Raw genomic sequence first — 16,133 nt, forward strand, 5'->3', positions numbered from 1 at the left:
ATATATGACATAGAAAAAATCCAACGACGTGCTGCAAGATGGGTCCTTTCTGATTTTAGTTGGTACAGTAGTGTGTCAGATATGTTGAACTTCCTTGAATGGCCAACCCTACAAGAGAGAAGACACATTAATAGGTTAAGCCAATTTCACAAAATCGTTCATCAGCTTACTCCTTCCATACAGCTACCATCTTATTTCTTACCAACTCAGTATCCAACTAGACAGCTCCATCAACATCGATTTATAATCCCAGTCAGTTCCACTGTATCGTATCAGAAAAGCTTCTTTCCGAATACTTTAAGAGAATGGAACACTTTACCTAACAACTTTATTGAAGAGCAATCCACAGAAATTTTTACCAACCACCTTGTCATCACACAATAAATAATTTTATGTATGCATGTATATGTTAAATGTTTGTTTTTTTTTGTCTGTAATTACCTGGGTCAATTATCAGCTGTGCTGTCTCGACCCAGTATATAATCATAATCATAATCATAATCAACCCCCACAAATTTGTCTGCGTGTGCCGCAAAGTGATTAAATAGATCGCGTGATCTGGAAAAAGGGATTCTGACGGTCACGATAACGATTATGATAACAGCTCGCCATTGGCTAGCTGTTTAACACTAACACGATTATTTGTGATTCAGAAGAAGTAAGGTAAGTGCGCCTATGTCCGGACAGTTCCTAACTCCGGACACTTCCAATATTTGGCGTCATATCTCCGCTTTTACTTAAAATTTTAGGTGAACGATGCTTCATATACAATGATGCTGTGATCCTAAAATCAGCTTAAAAGTCTTGCTAGTTTTTCTAAACGAGGTGATTATTTATTGCAGTGTGTGGCAATATTATCAAAAATTCGATAATCGCTGCTTATTCCCAAATGTAAAGAGCTATATCTGGCTAATTTTAATACAGTGCAGAGGGACAACTATCACTTACCACTGTACTAAGCTTCGTTTGCAAACAATCAGCCAAACACTTGCTATGGACGATTTTGTAAGAGCCAGTCTCATTGAAGCTGCATAAATATTTGCGCAAATACACCTAGATTTGAAATACCCATAACTCAGCAACGAAAGGTAGTATGACTCTCAAAATCGCATATGAGATGGGCAATAGATGCAAGTTTAACGTGGCAGTGTTTAAAATTGGAAATCAACTTTGGAAGTGCTGTATCAGGCGTGATAAAAAGTGTCCGTAGTTAGGAGCATGCGCGAAATTTACATATGGTTGAATTTTGAAGCGAAGCTCCTCGACGGATGAAGATATTTTGATGAAACTTGCAGGACTGATGCACCATAGGATGGGCTTTATGACCATATTTTAAAAGTCAAGTAATTTACTTGCATGGCGGAGATAAAGCACCGAAAGCAAAAACTGTCCGGAGTTAGGCGCACTTACCTTATAGAAAACGATAGATTCACGATGTCACGGTCTCCCAATTGCAGAGATGAATAGGATTGGAGTACAAGCTAGATATTCCAGTTATATAGTTTACAGAAGCGGCGAAGGTGATGACAGACACCGCTAGTAGCAGTAATAATGTGGATAATATTGACTAAGGTGTGTACTTGTATTAGGCATTCTAGTATCCGAGATTTTTAATAAAAAAATTCTCCGTATATTCCCCCAATAGAACCCTGGCACAAAACAACAACTCGCGTTTAACTTGGGATTGCTCCGTAGTTCGAGCTCCAATGAAGATGAAATTCGGTATGGGATTTGTCCACACGCTAATCATCATGAAAATCTTAGTTTTGTCGTGCGCGTTACATATAAGTAAGTTTTGTGTTGTTTTGTAATCTTTTCAAGCCTTGTAATGTATGTCGAATACTTTAAAACTTAAAAAACGTAGTGTCGGGTGGAAGGTAGTCACTGGTGCTTACTTTAAAGTGCGTAGTTACTTCGCTCGGGTTAGCGATTTTCAGCTCCAGAGCAATTTTCTGATGGCTGTGTCATCAGCTCAAAAATACAAACCACTTCAAAGTCAGTATAACAATGCCGTAATTGAAACCACAACTCCGCCTTAGGTATTGTTGCATCATTGTGGCACCTCCACTTTAGTTGTTTACCTTTATAAGTTGCTAACTTGATGTTTTTACTTACTTGAGATAGCCACTTACCTATGGATATACACCATTGTATTGAGAAGTGTGCAGTAGGTGAAACATATTTGCTCACCACAAAGCATACAAAGATCGCTGAGATCCGATAAGATCTGAAGTTACTTTCATTGCATGTACAAACTTGCAGCTAGAAGCAACTGCAGTTTCAAGATAGTTCAGATTGCTAGATGGCTTCCTGATTCAATTGTGCCATTTTTCCCTTTAAAATGTATAGGGAGCCCTGGAGAAAAAATGTACCTTTTTTCAGTTTTAAAGCACTGTGCATGCCAAAGTAGTTAATTCCAACCCAACAAACTATATATTTCTGAGATCGACAATCAATACTCTATCTATTGAGCATATAAAAAGTACATTTTTTCCAAAATTTAAAAATCAGGCTGGAATGCCTACTTGTATGTCAGTACCCAAGTACGTATGTTGGGTATACCCCTCCTACCTGTTTATTGATGGTAGCTGTTACAGTTACAACAACCGGGGGTCCGCCACTTTCTCGAAGGGCGTACGAGATTTTGAAATCACAGTGATTTCTCTGAAATCAATGATTTCATTAGTGATTTCAATTTTGATTTCGTGATTTCCGTAATTTCACCATGGTTGACTCTCATGGAGCTAGAACAGGTCCAGAAGCTTCGTCATCAGTAAACTGGATAGTAAAAGTTATATCTTCACTAGAGTCTAGTTTGGAAGCAAAGATGCTGGGGCCAAAGCCACCTGGCTGAGATGATTCCAGGCACCAGTAGCGGTGATGGTTTGTGGTTGTGGTCGTACAGTAGTGCTGATGATTAACAGGCAAGCTAACAGTGTAAAGAGGCTGTCTAAAATGAATAGAAGCCGTCCCAGAACTTCGTGCATAAGTTATATTCTAACAAGGGTAAAAAAATAATAGGCATGAATTCCGCACTGGCCTGGTTATAGCTAGCCGGCATTTTAACGAGAGTTTTTACGAGACAATCCACAGCTTATCTGCAGCCTATCAATACTATTATCCTCTTAGCCACACAATGTTCAACTAGACACCACTACCCTTACCACTTCATCCAGGTACTTAGCTACATAAACCGGAATTCCTTCTTTCCAAGAGCTGTCATCGACTGGAATAATTGCAACTTCAGTGATTGAGTCAGAAAGCATTATCAAAAAGCTACTACATACTTGTGCTGTAAAGTAAAAATGGTATAGGCAATGTTAGGCATTGTCGAGTATCGTCTTTACTGGTAGATATAATAAAGCAGTACTGTTGTTATCTTGTGTATTTTTTCCTTGGAGCATTACTCACAGCCCCTTGGCACATCGGCATGCCCAGCAATAATAATAATAAAAGTAGCTGATGGTGATACATGTGATTAATTAAGTATATTGGAATTGGTTACTATTACATGGTTGCGTGTCATCAGTGGGTCCACATGATTTCAATTACACTTTTTATCATTGAATTTTAAAACAGTATCTTTGGTAGGAGATAGACTTGGACTCAATCAGTAATGATTAGGTAATGAAAAAGGTGTAAAATTATTTTCAAAAAAAGATAACAAACAAGTACACAGAAAAATTAAGCACAAAAGAATACAAAGACTAGCAACTTACAAACTACCACACTAATTACAATAAACTAAACTACTTACAAGCTACATCTACTTAACTACATTATAAAACCTAAACAAAATCTATAGTGTCCTCCGAGCAAAGAGCGTAGTGTCTGAGGACCATTTTGGCATTGTATTTCCATAAAGTCACTGATTAGGTAATTGTTCTCCGTAAGATTTGTGTGCTATACACTGTTAGCTCCAATGCATCCTGCATTATCAGTTCTTCAGATAATATAATGCAAACCAGTATGATACATTGCCAGCAATGAACATACCTGCAAAATTTAGCAGAACTTATAAACCTTATCTGATCAATATGTGATGTATTTAATCTGCATGAAGCTGACTTATATGCAGAAAGGTAGCTACCTGTATCATGTATTACCTACCAGTTTTATAATACACAATAGATTAAATCACACCTGAAAGTTGACATAAACTATATATCTGCTAACATCAGTAACGTGCACATCCCTTCCTTCACAATGGTACTGAAAACTGGAATGGCTCTCTGTTAACAACCCTGATCTCATTTCGTATTGACTAACAACCACAGTGGCAGGAAACACTTAAGTACACAGTCGACTGATCTAGATACATCCATGGTCTTCATTGTGTATGCCAGGATTGTTTTATATGAAATGTTTGCTTGCAAGTTATGCAAAGATGTTTAGTGGGTCAACTGAACAAGCAGAATCATATTATGTGAGCTAATCTTTGAAAAGTTACACCTAGTAGCTAGTTACTAACCATGCAGTACTGACATACATGTTTTCTAGACAAGCTGCATAATTATTTGTACATGGTTTACCCATTTCATCATTAACCCATGCAGTCAGGGCCACCCACAGGGGGGGACAACTGGGGCATTTTGCCCCGGGTCCCAGCCTGAAAGAGGCCCCATGAAGGGCCCTTTGAACACCTGTTTAAAAGATCGATATACTCTAATAAAGCAGTCAGATATAAATACTCTAATAGAGCAGTCACAGTATTCTTCAGAGGAGCAGTGTAGCAAGCTTATAGATAAGGAGATATGGTTGGTGAGGGGTAGTTATTGTCATTGTTAGCAGGTTATGACCTTTTTTTTTTGGTCTTCAACTTACAGTTTGGGTGAAGTTGTGATTCAGAATGGAAACCTCCTTGCCTCTGGGGCCCCACTTTAACTCTTTGCCCTGGGCCCCTTAATTTCTCTGGGTGGCCCTGCATGCAGTCACTATGATGTACCATCACTTGTGGCTGCGAGTAGAGCCTAATTTACTAGTTAACACTGAATAAGATTCTGAGATGGATTCTCAGATCACTCCTGTGGCTCCAGTGATGGAAGCTTTTGACCATTAGTAGACTCAGCTTGGGCTGTAAAATTCTAGAGATTGGCAGCCGAACCAGTGCCAGATCAAGTGATTCGGGCCTTAAATCACTTCTGTTATGTTCCAATTAGTAATATCGCGAATGCGTCTGTAATTTACGGAATGTACGGAGTTTTACGATTTTCGTTTTCAAAAAGTATGATTTCATGATTTCAAATGTGATTTCTGACGAAGCATACGAGATTTCAAGAGTGTCAGACCCCCCAACAACAACAGAGAGATTGATCCTTCTCTAGTCTACGAAGTGTTGTTGAAACCATCATAATAAATGAGACATGTATATACATTTACAAATTCAGTAACCCTCGGTCACATGCGACCACAAGGCTGGTGATCTGGTATTAAGTAGTCTGGGAGTGCATGTTAACTGAACAACTTGTTGCTTCAGAACAGAATTGATGATTTAATTGTTAGCATTTACATTTAACACTAGGAAATAAATCAATAAATATAACTGATAGCTATGTTACTATAAATATTAATGACGATTTTTATATAATTCAGCCAAGGCCAGTCTTCCATTCTATACACACAATATAAAACATACTGAGACAATTATACCAGTACAATTGCATGTAAATTTATTGTAATACAATGTTATAGAGTTTTAATCCATATTTGTAATTTAGGTAGCTACTGTACTATGTGCATGTATGTGATCATTGTTTTGTCTATAAATATGTAATTTCCAATGATTTGAGCCATACAATTCTGAAAATGTCGTCAGCGTCTGGGGGGCTGTGCCCCTACGCGTTCCCCAGACCCCCTGCAGGTGAGTCCACCTTCCACCCCAGCCTGAAATATCTTCCTATACCTCTGCTATCATAATAAACTATCATATTGTGATGTAATAATGTCACACATTATTGTATAGTCTAAATTATTGCCAAATTTGATCTCAGAAAGCTACATTTGGATAAAGTGTACTCCTCATGCTGAGTGAACTTCTCACACTGCAACCAGTTGCCACATTTTTTAGCCCCCACTATAGATGCCCCACCCCATGCCAGCCCCCTTGGGAAATCCTAGATCCCTGCCACCATACTACTACTGTACATATTTGTAAAACTAATGGCTCACTTGTTCTACTCGCTAATACAAGCAGCTCTAACATTTGAAGGTCTTCTCATTGTTACTGGTAGTTGATCAACAGATCATCAGGGATCACATGATACCGTACAGATGCTATCAGTGCTTAAATTATTTAACACTGCACACTTTCTCAAGTATATAATTGACTCCTATATGTGTATCATTAGCAAAGGAAGCACTACATGGGGTGCACATTTAGGGGCATATTATTATTTTAATACCAGTGCCTAACTAAATAATACTATGTATGTAGAAGTAAAGCAGTTAGCTAGCCTAGCTACCTTACAGTCCAAACACTCAGAAGCAAGTAAACATGTAAGGGAGTCTGCAGGCATGTTATACATGGCTATAACCCAGGAAATTATCTGAAGTTTGCTTCTCTGAAACTGAATGTGAGAATGATTTCAGAATTATATTACTGTTTGATTGTTGCCTTAGGGTGACAGCTCTATTGTGGTATCCTGATGTGTGTGGCTATAGAATATTATAGTACAGTTGCTATTGGTCAGTGACAACTTTAGGAGTATTTTTAATAAGGAGAGTTAAGTCTCTTCATGTGCTTTGTATATGGGCTATAGCTCCCTTGTCCTCTTTTCTATCACCCTTGGTATGCCTGTATTCATGATGGTGTGTGGTATCTTGGTTATATCGTAAAACCGCGATATTCTGATGTAGTGATACCAGTATCATCAAAAATTCTTGGAAACGATATTATCGTGATATCGTGATTACCGTGGTGTTCTCCAATAATATTCGTATTCTAACTACTGTAAACATAGTGCTGCTGTTTAGCTCCAGGAAAGATCGAGATACTCTAGTACAGCAGTCAATTACTACCACCAGATCAAGAAATGACACAAAGTTCCTCCATTACCAGCCTTGTTTTAAGTACTTTTTTTCATGCACCATTCCTGAATGGAACCGATCGAATGCCTTTAGATATTGTTCATGCCAATCAATTAGATAGTTTCAAAGCTTCATTGAACAGATACTATAATTCGTATTTGTAATTGTACTTGTAAATTAGCTTCATACCCAGGTGGGCTCTGCTATCAAATATATAATAATAATACAATATTATAACCTATATACTCTAATAGAGCAATCAAGTAACTTTATAGAGCATTCATGCGAATATGAAAGTAGCTACTAATTACTTTGGATTTTTATTGAGGAAAGAATATTTCTGCACATTGTGGCATTATAGCTAATAAAATGTGCATGGGTGAATGAGCTTTGCCTCACATCATAGGAACTCTTATAGCACTTTAGGGATAGAGCAGGCCAGACTTGTCCATTTGTGTGTTGGTCCAGTGTGTATTACAGTAGTGCACTTGTCAATTTCATGCCCCACACCCTACCCCCGGGCGTACCCACACCCCATGTGGGGATTTGACATTGTTTCCTGTCCCCACCCCTGGGGCAATTGACAGTTGTCCAATTCACTGACCGATTTTCGGTATAGTTGCATTTCTAAACAATAAAATCGCACTTACTATAATTTTACTAGCTACAGGGTGGGTTTATTACTAGTCGCATGGATGAAATATATGCACTTGAGGTGCTGTCAAATCCCCTACTATAGGGGTGGGGACACAGTGGGGATTTGACAGCCGATCTTGCCCCAGTAGTCACAATTTGTCAAATTCCCTGTATCTAGGCATGAGGCTATTATGCTCCAAAAATTGAGCATTATGCTTTTGAGCAGTGCTCAAAAAATCACCTATTACGCTTTTGAGAATTGCCCATTATTCCCAAAATTATGCCACCATAATTGGCTAATAATGCCAGTTTATTGCTGTATCAGACCATTTTCATTGATGTTTAAGCTTCAAATAGTCTTGAATTCTTTAGCTGGTTGCTGTATTAGAGTATTTCGTTCCAATGTGACTGTTTTATTAGAGTAAATAATATTCAGTGACTGTTCTATTAGAGTTTCTGACTGCTCTATTAGAGTATCTCGATCTTTTTTAACGGAATTGTGCAATCTGCAGATTTTCCTACTGTTAAAGCTTTATAATTACCTCAAAATGCTAGCATAATTCCTGATTCCCACACATACCTATTATGCCCGAAATTATGCCGGCATAATCGCCGCATCCCTACCTGTATCCCCCCCCTCCCCCCCCCCCCCGGTAGGGCATGAAATTGACAAGTGCATAGATAGAAGCTTCGTTCACCAGTATCCAGCTAGAATATCTAGCTATATCTTTCTTTTAAGCACATAGGTGTGCACTGACATGCAAAACTGTTTGTTCAGACTTACCTCATTACTGCTGTAGTAAATAGGCAGCTTGCTAGTCTGGCGGCGCCCGCCCCTTCGCATAGAGTAAGGGTCTGGTATGCTTAGTATAGTGGAGTTGTACCGGATTACCAAAAACTGGTGCAACCAATCAAAACGCTCCACGTTTAATCAGCGCATTTTTGTTTATGTTACGTCAGAAGAATGAATCAAATGCCCTAATAGTACTGAAAGAAACAAAAGGAGTTAGCTAATAAAGAACAAAGAGAAGAAAGTGTTATTTCGGAAAGGGCTTTTCGCCTTGTTTGATACGCGAAAAACCCGGGTTACGCTCTGATTTCCTAGGTAGGGAGACATGTCTATTCTATAAAAGTAGACCAATCCACTTTCGCCTGTGTAAAGGCGAAGGAAGTTCAATATCACTGCCACAATTTTGAGTGAGGCACTTCCGTTAAGACCATTTTTGTTACGTCATTACATTCAAATTAAATTCCTCCAGAATACTAAGCAAACCAGACCCTTACTCCATGCGAAGGGGCGGGCGCCGCCAGACTAGCAGCTTGCATGATTGGACAGATACTACTGTGCATCTGATAAATGATAATACTGGAACCATGTAGATACCATAGTTTACACTGAGGAACTGCATCTGACCTGGCACAAATGTTTCACTATAATCCTGCTTACATGCTTTCACTCTATAGGACCATACATTACCTTAGTGGTCAATTACACTGTGGGTTTTTGTATGACAAGAGGTATATGTGTCACTGCAACATCAAATTATGCCCAAATTCATTTCTCTTTGTGACATTCGGTAAAGTAAACATCATAATGTAGAAACTGAAACTGTACCATGTGTACACCACACAGGTATACTGTATATACAATTCCCTTAACTAATTAGCCTTGCATGCTCATTATTTCACTATATGTACTGCATAAGGATCATGTACTTTAAAGCACTATCGACATGCATACTACACAGCAAATATAGTACACTACTATTTACTCTTGGTTCCCAATATATTAATTATTGTCGCATTAGTTGTCCTGCATGTAAAGCAGCGAAGGTTTTGTTTGTTCTTTACAGCACATGCATTGAATGCACTGAATAACTGAACTACATTCCTGTCAAAATCACAAACATTAAACTGTAGTGTTTTTGCAGCAGGATGGCATTAGGAAACCTCGTGCTCTTTAAAAATGTGACATCACCATGTACTACATGAGCAGTGCCGGTGTTTAATGCTTGGTCTGGCATTAAAATGTTTAATGTGGAGATGGTACTGCACGTAGGGCAGGTACCAATGCTAGTATAAATAATACGAATCACAAACTGCAGAAGCATAAAAATGACTGACCACCACAAGTTACGTATCAATAGAGAAATAAAACATATAAATTGTAGGCATGAAACATACCATGCAGAATAATCTATTTGATGGTGAAAATGCAACTGAACAAGAAGTTTTGTAAATATACCAAAACACTACACAAACCCTCTTAAACTGAATCATCACCCAGTTACTGATGCAAAAGAAAATGTTGGTGCATTGAGCAACCAATTCTACTCAATTTCACTGTAGTGTAATGATAGCAAAGTGAGTTCTAATGTATGTACCATTGATAACCTTTTCTGTGGACAGTGTTGAACTTCAATTAAATACATCTATTATCCAAAATGTCTCTGGTTCAGAATGTATTCCCGCTTATGTACTTCAACATTGTGCTACTGAAATTGCTCTCATAATCACCAAACACTGGAGAGGTTCCATCAGATTGGCAGAGAGCATAATACTGTCCCTATTTTTAAGAAAGGAGATAGAAATGATTCCTCCAACTATGCTCTACTTCACTGACATCAGTTAATATGCTGTAAAGTTATGGAATATAATATTTCACAGTACTTTGAAACATCTTGAAGACAGCCACCTACAGATATTAAGTAATTTCCGTCTTTTTTTTCTGGTATGACTTTGGACCTGCCCAATCCTGTAAAGCTCAATAATAAAATTAATAATTATTATTTACTATAATCACACCCGCTTAATAAAAAAATTCACCATGTACTAGACAGTCACCACCAAATGCAAGTATAGATCTTATGATGGACTTCTCCAAAACTTTTGACACTGTTCCCCACTCCCACCTAACGCTGTAGTATTATATAGCTAATTGATATAATGGTAGTAAACTACATAAATGGCTAACCAAGAGAACCCAGCAAGTTGTGATAGATGGACAAGTATATCCACCCATTTATAGTAGAGTCAAATCTGATGTAGTCAGTACCCCAGGGTAGCTACAGGCTTGGACCCAATTATGTTTTTACTATATACATAGGTCAGAACATCGCATGAAAGATTCAGTTATTAACTGATGATTGTATTTTGTATTATAGGGTTATCAAATCCCACATCATGAACAAGCTTTACAAGAAGATCTTGCCAAAGTGTCCAACTGAGCAAACACCTGGTAGATGTAACTGATGTCAACAAATGTTTAGTCCTTTGCTGAAATACTGTTCCAGATTATCATCACATTTACAACCAGCCCATCTACTCGAGGACAAAATGTCACTGAACATCTTAATATTCCGAGGGGGAAATTTTTCACTGATTTTGAGGGATACCAGCAAAAACTTTATCCTTGAAATATTTTTTAGACCTTCATAATTCATCATTTCATATAGCTAGTCAAGAGTTAGTGGTGTAGGGCCATTACAAACTCTTGATATAGTCTAATACACTTTGGGAGTGTTTACAAATCTGAGAACATTTTACTTTTAGCAACAATACTCAACCTGAAAAACATTGCCCCTTAGGCTACACGGTATCAGTCTTGAAACTGCTGTCCCAGCATCTTTATACACAATAAGTGGCTCTAAAGATTGTTGTAGTTTTAATGTTTTCCGGTATCTCTAATTTTAGAGCTAGCTATTACAGCTATTTTTAAATACTTCAGTTATATTTCTTAACAATGAAACTAGCAATTATTTCCTATGAAATATTTATAGGTAGCTGGACTGAATTTAAACTACAACTACTAGCTGAGGCTCCAGAGTGGAACCCCTTTTTAAAAAAGTCTGGATCTGCCCCTGTAGACAGTAAAATTTCCTTCTGCCACATCAAATAATGAATATTTAGACATAATTCAAACATTTTTGATGCAGTTTATGACTGTGCGTAATATAATAAATCTGTATTATTTATTAATTTATTTATTGATGAGCAAAACCCATTGGGTAAAATGCTAATGTACAGAAACAAAACTTTAATAGTGACTGTATTTTGTAAACAATTCTTGAAAGTGAACAAGTCTATACTGTCTAGATCTTCCATATTTAAATTGTTCCAGTCTGGTATTGATCTTGGTAAGAAAGAGTTACTATATCAATTTGTTCTGGCATACAGCTGTAATAGCTTCAAGGGGTGGTTTCCCTGGTATTTGTTGCAGGAAACAACACTGGCAGATATTGATTTGGAACCTTGTTTACAAACTTAAATAATAGCATCAGACGTGCCTGTTTCCTACAATCTTTCAGTGCAACGCAGTGTTGGCCATTTAACATTTCAGTTATGCTGTCCCTATGATTCCTTCTCCAAGCAAGCCTTAGGTCTGTTCAACACAACATGTGCAGCACGATGTTGTATCACCTCTAACTTGTGAATGAGTGTTTGTTGGTGTGGATTCCAGATATATAGAAGAGCAGTATGGCAAGACTATTTGTTTATATGCATGTTCTTTTAAGTGAGGTGGGCAGTGGTGGAGGGTTCTTCACAAAAATCCAAGTAGACGGATAGCTTTATTAAAATTTATGTGATGGGTCCATGACAACTTGTTATCTAAAAGTACTCCCCAAATAGTGATGCCTCTCAACAACTTGTAAGGGGATTCTGTACATTGCATATGTAGGAGAAATCACTTGCAGAATTTAGAGTAGATAATCTGCATGCATGATGCAACATTTTGAAATGTTAAATCCCAATTGCCAAATATCAGCCCATGACGATAATGTGTCGAGATCACTTTGGAGTATCTTATGATCTTCGGGTGAGTAAATAAGGAAATAAACTAAACAATCATCAGCAAAATGTCTGATGTTAGGTACAATGTCATTAATTATATATATATATATATATATATATATCAGAAACAACACTAGACCAAGTACTGATCCTTGTGGTACACCTGATGTTACACAGCAAGGTGAAGACTGCCTACCATCAATGATTACTTTTTGTGTACGATTTGTAAGAAATGATTGTAGTCACTGTAGCAATTGACCTCTTATACCATAGAAATTCAGCTTATGGGCTAGTCTAGCATGGGCAACTTTATTGATACACAAAAAGTAATCATTGATAGTAGGCAGTATTCACCTTGCTGTGTAACATCAGGTGTACCACAAGGATCAGTGCTTGGTCCAGTGTTGTTTCTGATATACAATGACATTGTAACTATCATCCACAGTCAGTTGAGACTTTTTGCTGATGATTATGGCTTTTGGAAAATCTAAGATAGTCACATCAACCTGAAGTTTGCTATCAACTGCTCTGGCTAAATCATCTATAGTAAGAAATAGCTGGGCTTCACATGATTGCTTTGATCTACATCCATATTGTACATCAGTTAATATGTTGTTTGACTCAAGGTGTTTCATTATTTAATTTGACTAACTAAAATGTGTTCTAATGATTTACAGATCAAAGATGTAAGAGACACTGGGCGGTAGTTTCTAGGATCAGTCTTATCACCCTTCTTTATTGGGGTTACATTAGCTTGTTTCCGGGAGTCAGGCACAGTGCCATTTCTTATAATGATTGATTGAAGAGATGTGTCAGTAGAGGAGCTATTTCAGAAGCAACTTGTTTTAAAATCTAGCAAATTGTTATCCATATAGGCATAGCATAAGGTAACTAATAGGTGGGTTAGAGCACCCTCTACATCGAGATACTCTAATTATATAACAGTCATTTACTCTAATAAAACAGACAAGAGTAGCATAATTAGCTATAAACACTGTTTGTCATTTTAAACAGCCAAAACACCTGCTCTAAATTGAGTTACTGACAATGTAACAAAATTCCGATTATTATACTTTACAACACAGAGTGCAGGTGTTGATTGGCTTGGACGCCAATCCTGGGTACGTAGAATATACTATCTATGATAATATGAACAAAACAGCAAATTTCAGTTTTGTCCCAAATACACATACTGTTTCCTTTACACTTGATACTTACTAGTGGACCAATACTAATTGCAAATAACAACCAGAGGTGTGGATCCCACAGCAGTATGTAGTCATAGAGCTATTATGTTTTTGCTTTTGTAAGAAAATTTTGAAAATAAACATTCTTCTGAGGTTGAATTTGGTGGCAAGTATGACTGATATTTGACAAGTTTAACACTGGAAGTATATGAATGCTAATAGTAGCTACTACAAGTGTATATACAGAGTGAATTAGCTACGTAGTGTAGTGTTAGGTTTCCTCAAGAAAAATTTGAAATATTAACTTTCTGATATTGAATTTGGTGACAATTTTGACTGAAATATGTAGTTAAATGTTTATGAAAATTCAATACTGGAACATGAATGCTAATTAGCTGGTATAATATATAGTAGCTATATAAGGTCTATGAGGAAATTTTGAAAGATCGATCTTTTGAGAATGATTTTTGTACTGATTTGGCTGAAATTTTTATTGAGTGTTCAAATATTATCAAGATATAAAACAGAAATAACATAAGGTCCACAAGCATCACAAAATATTTAAACATATAGATAATCCTGACATGTGGTGTGCAGCTGGTAGTCACTAGGGTGTGGATATCCAACCATCCCAATTTTGCACAGATTTTAATTAAGAAAAGAAGGAAAAAAGTTGATCACGTGACACCCTAAAATTGCTGCAAAAGATCAAGATACTTTACTTTAATAGAACAGTCCGTTTGGTACAATTTTGATTTCAAATATAATGCTAGCTATCTGTAATTGTAAAACCAGCGTGTTCCTTATCCCTGGCGAAGAAAATCTATGATAGCATCAGTGCAGTGCTCATTGAACTACTAGCTATGTTTATCCATTTTAAACAGTTGTGTGTTAGAAGGGATTTGATAGGTCTGCATACAGCTTTAATGTGACTTACTGATCTATTATATGGTAGCATGTACACATCTAAAATTATAGCTAGTTTATTTTTTTACCTACTGATTGACCCATTTTGCTGTAAAATAGATCCAAGCAACAACTTTTCATGGCCTTATGAGGAGTATACACATTTTTATAAATCATGTAGATACCACCTTACAGCAGTACAGACGCCACCATATAACACTTCACCTGAGCCCAACCGTGATCAACCGACAGTACCACCCTCTCCATTTCATTATCCCTATTACCAATTGTGATTACTACAATAATAGTTTCTTCCCAAGAACAATCAGAGATTGTAATGATTTACCTATTGACCTGATCAAAAAGTAACACTCTACCCCTGTTAAAATCTAAGCTGCAAACACTACTCGACTAATGATTGATGATTTATAGTAAATAAAACACTCTTCTGTTTGAGCTGGTCCCCTGGACACCATTACTGCCACTGTCCAGTATAGAAGAGAAAACCATCATCAAGATGTTCAAAACACACATACAGTTACAATACACCTTGGACACATACGACTACACTAATGTACAAAAGGCACAGTATAGGCATGGCAAAGGAAGATACAAAAATGGAATGATCACTGTCAGTGTACACAAAGCAACTCAATCTCTGAATCATTTGTGAAGAACTATGTATGGATGCACAGACAGAGCTAAAGCAACAGCTTCTTTAACTCTTGTTAGGCCTTGTCTTGAATATTGTAATGTTGTATGGACTCTCTACACTGCTAAGAACATTAACTTGATAGAGTCAGTACAACGTAGAGCTGCAAGGTGGATAAAAAGTTATTTTGACCCATTAACTTTTCAGTGGACTAAATCCAGTGATGAATGTTAGAGGGAGCTTGAATGGCCATCTTTGGAGCAGAGACGTAATTATGCTTGTGTTACAATGTTATATGCTATTTTAAATAAACTTACTCCAATCAAATTTTCTGATTATTTTCAAATAAAATAATGATCTTCCAACCCGGTCTCACCCTTTGACAATTCGTTGTTTACCCTCCTCTATCAATGCTTTCCACCATTCATTTTTTGTCAATTTGATATTTATATGGAATTCGATCCCTTTTGATGTGTTGACAACTTCTGGTAATCATTTTAAGCTAAAACTGAAAAACGTTTTTTGTTTTTAAATTCTAATTAATTTTCTGTAACTTCCATCTTATTGTTTGCATGTGTATTTGTTTTTGTGGCTGTTTGTGTGGTATTGTTGTATGTTGTGTGTAATTTTTGTGGAGAAGCACCCTGTACAGGCTTATGCCTTTTGTGTGACCCGTCATTGACAAAAATTGATAATAAATAAATAAATTTAAAAAAAGGATACAAGACAGGGCAGGACAAAACACAAACACAAACAAGGTGAACATTTCATGTGTTCCAATTGAAATAATCTAGTCGGGTTAAACTAAATGTTGAGAGTAAAATGTTAACTTTGTAAGTCAATTAGCTGTTGGAAATAATTCTGCACGTGAAACACTGTAGCTGCAAAGGTGTAGTCATTATCACGTGCGCAGCACGTATATTATAATAGTTTGT

General features: G+C 37.0%; 1 protein-coding gene and 1 long non-coding RNA gene across 2 annotated transcripts in view; both read left to right on the plus strand.

Annotated features, from left to right (window-relative positions):
- The window catches only part of LOC136265768 (ankyrin repeat and SAM domain-containing protein 3-like), a 76,708-nt gene that overhangs the window by 10,177 nt on the left and 50,398 nt on the right, over positions 1-16,133 (plus strand). The window lies entirely within an intron of this gene.
- LOC136267116 (uncharacterized) lies at positions 559-11,540 on the plus strand. The gene is made up of 3 exons (XR_010706534.1): positions 559-658; positions 1,458-1,520; positions 10,827-11,540. It is a non-coding gene; the product is annotated as an uncharacterized lncRNA (long non-coding RNA).

The sequence above is a fragment of the Dysidea avara genome, chromosome 9 (assembly GCF_963678975.1).
Source record: "Dysidea avara chromosome 9, odDysAvar1.4, whole genome shotgun sequence".
Lineage (NCBI taxonomy): Eukaryota > Metazoa > Porifera > Demospongiae > Dictyoceratida > Dysideidae > Dysidea > Dysidea avara.